The sequence below is a fragment of the Lissotriton vulgaris genome, chromosome 11, assembly GCF_964263255.1.
Source record: "Lissotriton vulgaris chromosome 11, aLisVul1.2, whole genome shotgun sequence".
NCBI classification, from domain to species: Eukaryota; Metazoa; Chordata; class Amphibia; order Caudata; family Salamandridae; genus Lissotriton; species Lissotriton vulgaris.
In genome coordinates this window covers 1,002,641,213-1,002,650,512 of record NC_141699.1, presented here as the reverse complement: position 1 = coordinate 1,002,650,512, position 9,300 = coordinate 1,002,641,213, and positions in this window count along the sequence as shown.

Sequence of the window (9,300 nt, the reverse complement as noted above, 5' to 3'; positions counted from 1 at the left end):
AATATGGTGTGCACTACCACTGCCCCTGTTGCTCCCAAGAGGTGATTTGTTTAGAAAAAACAATGAAAATTCCACCCGCTGTGGGTTGCACCACCAGAGATCATTAGTACAAATATAAATGCAGTCAATAAAGAATGTCCATGAATTGTTGTTTCGTTTTTTGTCTCTTCTTTATTAAATTTTCATTTAGGCAGCCAATGCATCCATTCAAATGGATCTTTCACTTGGAATAACTTGCTACTTTTCACGGCACAGCAGCCATTTATTTTTTCTTGGACGCAGACCGCAGAGGAACATGATGTGATGCCTGTGCACATTGGACACAGCCAACACCCCCTGATGAAGTTCTGTTGAACGAAACGCGTTGGCTGCCTAAATGAAAATTGAATAAAGAAGAGACAAAAAACGAAACAACAATTCATGGACATTCTTTATTGACTGCATTTATATTTGTACTAATGATCTCTGGTGGTGCAACCCACAGCGGGTGGAACAGATGGATATAAAATGCAGTCTTTAAGGAGAATCCTCTGTTATCACCGTCCTCTACATAGGCTCTAATAGGTCGACATAGTGAGGACGGAAAATGCAGAAACTTGGGTGACTTAGAGGCTTACTTCATTCCTAGACTGATTTCAAAGGAATGGCTTCCTTAAATTTTAACTTGGCTCGGTGAAGACGAATCAATTGATTGATTGGATCAGTTCATTGGATTGAATTAGGGTTTAATTAGCTTGGCTACTCACCATAAGGGTCTCAAGGCGCTAAGGGCTGAGGACTGCTGATCCGTCTGGGTGCTGTGGTTCAGTCGAAGAGCCCGGTCTTGATATCCTTCCTGAATTGGGTCAGCGATGGGATTGCCTGGGGTGGAGAGGCAGGGTGCTCCAGGTCTTGCCGTAAGGTCGGAGAAGGCTCTTCCTCCGGCTCTGGCCTTTTGGACCTGTGGGATGGTGGCCAGGGCCCGTTGGGTGAAGCAAAGGTGTCTGGCAGGTACATGAAATGCAAGGCAGTGGTTCAGGTATGCTGGTCCCAGGGCAACGGCCGCCTGATGCATGCATAACCGGAGCTGCAATGGCCTTTGCTTCACTGGAGATAAAAGTCTTATGTTCCATACTTGAAAAATAACTACATCTACTTCTAAATTGAACTGCATTGGTAGTGATAGGGCAGTTCCTCTCTGTGGGCAACTACCAACAGGCATCACTGACAGGAACTACACCAAGCTGTTTGCATTCAGCGCAACTGTTTGCATGCACCTGCAGCTCTTCACTACAGAAATTCTGAGGCCTGAATAATTCTCAACTGTTGCATCGTCATACATGTGAGTTGACGTCACAGAAGTATGTTATGCTTCAGCTGCCTTTTCAACTTACTTATGGATTGGCCTCAAAGGAGTATTTGTGACGTCACATGAGCGTCTGAGACCATATAGGAATATATGAGGTCTGGCAGGAGTATTGGAGATTTGTCAAGAATCGTAGAGGTTTGAGCAGCACTCAACTGTTAATCTTTGAGTTGACGTGGTCCACCACTGACCAGTCCGTGCGAGGGCCGTTCTGGGAACACAAAGCAGCCCTGAAAATTTTGTAGGACCGGCCTCCACCCCAAGTGCTGGAGGTGGGGTTTGACGGGAGGCACTCAAGAAGCCCAACTGTTTAACAAAACCGGCCCACAGGACTGCTGCTTTTGTTACTTGGGCGATACTGCATCATTGCTGCAAAACCGTCTCCAGTAACGAAACCAGCCCCCACCGCTCCAAAACGGGCCCCTAGCCTCCCGGGCAAACGCCCAATGCCTGCTGCGGCCAGTCCGGCTGTGGATAATACTACATATTAAGCGTATTCCTCCATTGCCACTGCACCTCAAAAAAGATCCACCCACAAGGGGACACAGCCATCAACAGTCCCTCAATACCAGCCTCTCTTCCTTTTTCTACCTCAACACAATAGATAATTTGCACATAATCTGAGCCACGTTATTGAGCTGTCTCATCGAGTGTTGTATAGGATTTTAGGACCCTAGTGCAATTTTCCCGATTCTTGCCCTTATATAGGTATAAATCACCCTATCCTTATATAGGCATAGAAATCATAACCATATTTAGACATAGCTCATGCAGTCCAAATACGGCATGGCAACTTCCACTAGTTCCGAAAATCCACAACGATTTCTTGGAAAACTTGCTTTCAGCAGTCAGGGACTTCCCCTTGCTTGAATATTGATTTGTCCAAGAACTCATGGAGTTTTCAAAGAACTGAGACTCTAACTTGGCACCTTCAAGGTATAAATATGCCCACACTTGCCCTAGCAAACACACGGTGGTTTGGAGCAGTTTGACTATCTACTTGCCCGACGCATCTTGCTGCAGCAAGTGCCGAAGGAAGCCGACCCTCCTGCAGACGCACTGAGAGAGACTCTGTCTTTTCTCTTGCCCAGAAATCCAGCTCCATTGTTTCCGATCTATCCGTGCCTGTTGTTGGGAAATCGAGTCCTGAGACAGAGAGATCCCTGACTTCCTTCATTCTAAACCAAGGTACGGAGCTGATTAGACCCTAAGAGAAATCTTGGATAGATTCTTGGCAAAAAGAATACTAAACCTATGCTACATCACACTTACTTCTTCCCTCGTACTAGACCTAGGTTAGGTACATCGGGGTAGGCGTATTTCAGAAGCACCAGTTGAGTACTTTTAGTCTTTATTTATTCATGTATGTATTCTATGTATTTTATGGCTTAGAAACCATACCATGCTTTTACAGTATTATTTCATAATACTCTTCTTGCTGTACGCATTATACTTTGCAGCCAGTATTACGATTGTATCAGTTCATTTCTTCTGCATGAGAAAGAAGACTGTTCCATAAATACCTTTTATTGAAAACGGCCGTTTCTCTATTACTCTGCACCTCTGGTGAAATGAAGCATGCACGATTGACCGAGTAAAATATCTATCTATTGTTTCCACGACTCTGAAGATACCTTTTATCTTGGGGAAACAAAGTTGTCATGTTTATGCGGTTGTCAGAAACAAATCCCTTCTTGTTCATTCGAGAAAGTTTCTAGTGACCTCTGAGCTAGCTGGCACTCACAATGAAGTCTAATATATTCAATAGAGACCTAGTCGACCTAAGTCCTACGTCTAATCTATGGGATATATTATTCCAATGCGCAGAGCCTATTGGGAATATAGGAACAACACTACACAAGAGGGATTACTGCTCATAGGTGCACTGTCAAACGCTTCCTCAGTACTAAACCCCAGGTCATCTCTACTTTCTGACCTTACAACTGCTCTCCCCAATACCCATCCCCTTCCAACCTCATCGATTGGATCCCTTTATTAGCTCACTATCTCCTCATCCCTTCTCCTAAACCTCTTTACTTTGTACAGCATTACTTCAGCACTACCCCAGTCCTGCCATCATCATCATTGTAAGATACTGGGCTATTGGTTGAGGGGGTGAAACCCTACTCAAGCAGCAACCACAATCCTTGTCAGGGTCAAGTCACAAGCAACCCTAAATTTACCTGTACTCAACACTCGGGTAGCTTGGCTCAAAGAAGTCAGGCATAACTCAGAGGCAATTTGTAAATATTTGTGAAACACTTCAAGCAGTATTAACATGACAACACAATACGAGAAGGATAGCACAGCAAAGTAGAAAAACAGAGTAATTCTTTAAAAAAAAACAAGACCAAAATGACCAAAAACCAACTAGTAGAACCGGAGACATGCAACATTAAAGATTTCAGTGAAAATAGTGTTAAAAAACACAAAACGCCAACTGTGAATGTCTGGTTGCGCCGGATCGGGACAAAGTCACAAGTTCAAGTCAAATAACAATGGAGGACCTACTTACTACTGAGACCTAGTTATGCCCGCTAAACACGAGTACCTTAAATCCGGGAGTGTTGTGAGGTCCTGCATTGAGGATGCATCATACAGCCGAGGTAATGTGACATCCGTGTCAGAGATGTGTAAGGCTGCGTCCGTTCCAGGGATCTGTGCAGCTGCGATGTCAGGTCCTGTATCGTTGTTGAGGATGCCATAGAAGAAGGGCTTGTGACGCAAGGCCTGCATTGGTAATGCATTGTGCAGGGGCTGTTCCGATGAGACTGCAGCGGCAATGCGAAGTTCTTGCAACGGGCAAGTCCACGCAGCAGAGGCGATGCGTTCGTTCTGCTTGGGGCTGTGCCGTGCAGCAGAGGAGATGTGTCTGGTTTCCTGGCTCCACAGCTGGACTGGCAGAGCACCTTCAAGCCCACTTCCAGGGGTCCAGGACTGGGGTGGCTCCACTTGGTTTATTAAGAATCACAGTTGCAGTGTCCAGGTGGTGGTTACAAGACAGTAGCCTTTGGAGTCACTCTGGTGGTCCTGGCTACAGGTTGTAGGTTAAGTACTTCGCACCCTGGCAAAAAGGTCAGTAGTATGCACAGCAGGGCAGCAGTCCTTCAGGTCAGCAGTCTAGCAGAGTGGCAGTCGTATCAGCAGCACAACAGGGTGGTGGAGTGAGCTAAAGAATGATGCCGGATTAAACCCAGATCAGTTGACTGGGGGTGAGTGTTTGATTTGCTCAAACTCTCTGTCCATCATCCCCTTTGGTATCGCTTTGTGCGCCCTGAGTTGACGGTATGCCCAGAAGTGGGTCCCTTGCTCACTCTGCCACTGGATTCAAGATAGCCTGGCTGATGAGAGTTATGAACCCAAAACCGGTCCCAGGATGCTTGTTTCCGGTCCAGGGAAGACATGACTTGGCAGTTTGGGCTGGACAGTTCCCATGAGGCACAGGGTGAGACTGATTTGCATATGGTCAAGTCTGAACTGGGGTGGTGGAGTTAGCTAAAGAATGATGATGGATTAAACCCAGATCAGTTGACTGGGGGTGAGTGTTTAATTTGCACAAAACTCCGACCATCATCCCCTTTGGTATAGCTTTGATCGCCCTGAGTTGGCAGGGTATGCCCAGACGTGGGTCCCTTGCTCACTCTGCCACTGGATTCAAGATAGCCTGGCTGATGAGGGTTATGAACCCGAAACCCGTCCCAGGATGCTTGTTTCCAGTCCAGGGAAGACATGGCTTGGCAGTTCGGGCTGAAATGTTTCCATGAGGCACAGGGTCAGACTGATTTGCATATGGCCATGTCTGAACTGGGGTGGTGGAGTGAGCTAAAGAATGATGATGGATTAAACCCAGTTGACTGGGGGTGAGTGTTTGATTTGCTCAAACGCTCCATCCATCATTCTCTTTGGTATTGCCTCCTAAATATTCCTAGCAGAGTGCTCCACAGATCAAAAAGTGTACTGAAGAGTTGGGTCTAAGGGTCCAATATTTATACCTGGCACCCACTTTGAAGAGGAGGAAGATTCTAGAGGTTTCCACCCTAGTGAGATGTCAGACATCCCCTTCCTCCATCTCCTGACCCCAGCGTATCTGGGGTCACAAAGACCAATGTCAAACTCTTTGTGAGAGTGCCCAGGCAGAACCTTTGTGATGTGAAAGTGTATGTGGTAACAGCTCTTCCCCCCCAATTAACTCTGAGTGGCCCATCCTGCCATTACCTATCTTCCCTTTGTCTCACTGTCTGGAAGCAATACACAAAGATCAACTGCCAACAACACCTAGTCATGTGACCGAGCAACAGGCTGGAGGCACCAAATAGATAGGATAAGAAATTAACATTTTCAGAATTTTGACAAAAAATCTGACTTTACCATTAAAGAGGACTTCTAATTAGAATTCTATAGACACCACACTCAACCTGTCTACCTGCTACAATTGGAAGTTCACAATTAATAAATGTACTAAGGTAACCCAATGTTATTCTATGGAAGAGGTAGGCCTTGCAGAAGTGAAAAACAAATGTAAGAGACTTCCACTACAAGGACATGCAAAATTTAAAAGTACATGTCCAACTTTTTAAATGCACTGCACCATTCCATCTGGGCTGTTTAGGGCACATTCTAGAGGTGACATATGTATTACAAAGGAAGGTTCGGGCCTGGCAAAAGGTTTGTTTTGTCAAGTCGAAATGGCAGTTTAAAAAGGCTCACACAGATTGCAATAGCAGGCCTGAGAGTGCTGCTTAAATGGGTGTCACAATCTGTGCTCCAGGCCCACTAGTAGAATGTACCTCACATGCCCTAGGCACATGTAGTACCACTTTGCTAGGGATTTACAAGTAAATTAAATTGGCCAATTTCAATTAAGCCAATTCTACTATTACACAAACACTTTAGCAATGGTTTGCAGTGGTAAAGTGCACAGAGTCATAAGGCTAACAAAAAAAATTCAGCAAAAAAGTGGAGGGTAAAAGCTAAAGGTTTTGGGGTGACCCTGCTGAGAGGGCCAGGTCTAACAATCATCATCATCAAAATGTAAATAGAAATTTTGTACCCAAGCATTTCATGTGCTAAAAAAGAGTCACTAGTCAGAGGAATATTAGAAAAGACTAGTCTTCAAGTCCATTCTAAATCACAGCTGCCATATTACATCTTTTCTAATAGACACCTTACCACTAATCTCTACCTTCAATCAATCAATCAATCAGGAGTTTGTTAAAGCGCGACTACTCACCCGTAAGGGTCTCAAGGCACTAGGGGTGGGGGGGTCATGGGGTGCAGGTTCCATCCCATCAAGGAGGGGGTCTTTCGAAGAGCCAGGTTTTGAGGTTTCTTGCGAAGATGGGGAGCGATGTTGTCTGTCTGAGGTGGAGCGGAAGGGCGTTCCATGCTTTGGCGGCGAGGAAGGAGAAGGTGCGGCCTCCCAATCTGGTCTTTCTGGTGCGGGGGACCTCGGCGTAGGAAAGCTGGGCTGATCGTAGGGTCCTTTGGGGTGCGTGGAATTTCAGTCGGCTGTTCAGGTATGCTGGTTCGGTGCCGTGGAGGGCCTTGTGTGCGTGGGTGAACATCTTAAAGGTGATTCTCGCCTCAACGGGGAGCCAGTGGATTGTGCGCAGGTACTGGGAGATGTGGCAGTGTTTTGGCAGGTTGAGGACCAGTCTTGCGGCGGCGTTCTGGATGTTCTGTAGCTTGCGGATGAGGTTTTTGTTTTTTCCGGCGTAGAGTGCGTTGCCGTAGTCGAGTCTGCTGGTGACCAGGGCGTGAGTGACTGTCTTTCGGTGCTCGAGGGGGATCCATTTGAAGGTCTTACAAAGGAGGCGGAGGGTGTGGAAGCAGGAAGATGAGACAGAGTTGATCTGGCGGTCCATTTTGAGCTCGGAGTCCAGGATGATTCCCAGGTTGCGTGCGTGGTCTGTGGGGGTTGGCGGGTTTCCGAGGGCGGTGGGCCACCAGGTGTCGCTCCAGGCGTCGGGGTTTGGGCCCATGATGAGTACTCCTGTTTTGTTGGTGTTTAGTTGTAGGCAGCTGTTTTTCATCCATTTGGCGACGGCTTCCATGCCTTCTCGAAAGTTGTGTCTGGCGGTGTGGGGCTCCTTGGATATGGAGAGGATGAGCTGGGTGTCGTCTGCATATGACACGATATTGAGTCCGTAGGTTCTGACGATGGGGCAAGTGGAGCCATGTAGACGTTGAAGAGCGTCGGGCTGAGGGAGGAGCCCTGGGGGACTCCGCAGGTGGTAGGTGTGGGGTCCGAGAGGAAAGGGGGGAGTCTGACCCGCTGCGTCCTGCCGGAGAGGAAGGAGCAGATCCAGTCGAGGGCCTTGTCCTGGATACCTTCAGCATCATCCAATACCAGCTCTCCTTCACAGAATGCCCACCAGCTCTCACCCTCTCTCACTCAACTAAGCTTGCAGATGTCTGGCTCCCACCCTCAGCCCTCCACCCTTTCTTTCCCTTGCTCACCTGACCAGGGACATCTTTCTTTCTTACTTGACTTTTCTCACCTACCTTACTTTGCCATTGCCCCTTCTGTCACCGTACTCTTTGCATACCGCTTTTGCCATCCTCCTCAATCATCCCAATATGACCCTCCATCCTCACATACTATACTCCTCGGTCTCTCTCATTTCCAGTCCTTCACGCACACCTAAGGAAAACCTGTAAGTCTCCAGTCTTCCTTAACACTTCTCTGCAAGTCCTTATACTGCACTCCCCAAATCTAAATCAATCATTCCCTTACTGGGCATCAGCCCTTTCTCTCCCAAAAACTTAAATACTCCTACAAGCCTGAAAAGGTCCTTTATACCTTCCAATAATCTTTCAACTGTATCCAATGCCAGATCTCTATTTAAGATATGGTATGATACTGATGAGCGACAAGAAGCAGGACTCGTTAATCATCACTTAGAGCTGATTGGAGATAAACACTGCCCAGTCCAAATATTTGCTAATATTGGTCTAGTGGTGATATTTTGCTCGGCCGGGAAGATGCCCACTGCAAGTCAAGCAGATCCTACGCCAGGTATTACCCGGTGCATAGGTCCGGAGGGGCCATTTTGAGTGACATGTACGAACAGTCTGACGAACTCAGAGCGCCCTTCTCACCCACTGGAGTTAAACAATAAGGACAAGATTGAAGGTTGTGGATGCACCCACTGGGGTTGTACAGTGAGTAACTACAAGTACCAGCATGCCTTGCAGCATGCGCCCACTGAGGCGGGGCTTGGAACAGTTATCAGGTGTTCCTCACTAACTAACTGCATTTCCTTTTCCATCGCATGTGACCAAGAACACCAGTTGTTTGAAACGCGTTGGGCAGTGCATTGTTTGAAGAGGGAGACTGTTACTTTGTCGCACTGTGATCCTCAATTAAATGCCGACAAACTCTCTGTGGTGGCATCTAAGAAGACGAAGAGCGGACCCAAGGTACTTAGTGCCAATCAAGTGAGTTTTATTTTGTTCCCAGCAAGTCCGCCATTACACGTTTTGACCCCAACTCGGGTCTTGATCACATGACGTGTTGCTTACAATCTGAAAGACATTTAAAGTGATACAAGCAGGAAATGACATCATTGAGTCAAATGCAAGTGCATAGTAACTGAAGAGTTACTAAGAGCAGCATGAGTTGTTGATGTCTGTGCAAAACTTTACGCATTTCAAGATAAATAAGACAATAAATATATCAATATATAAATATGCTTACAAATGCTAAAATTAATACACAAAGTACAATTTGATTTGTTAAATAACTCGTAGCAGCAATAGAAAATCATCTTTGACTTAAAAAGAGTCAATATCGATTACACACAGGATGACGCATGGCATATAAATTCTTGTACAATAATCCAATGGATCTATGAACAGCTAGAAATGCCTACTAATATTCAGTATGTTTGCCATCCTGGTATACTCCATTTAATGCAATTTTTCATAGTACTCACATATATTTTTATGCTAAA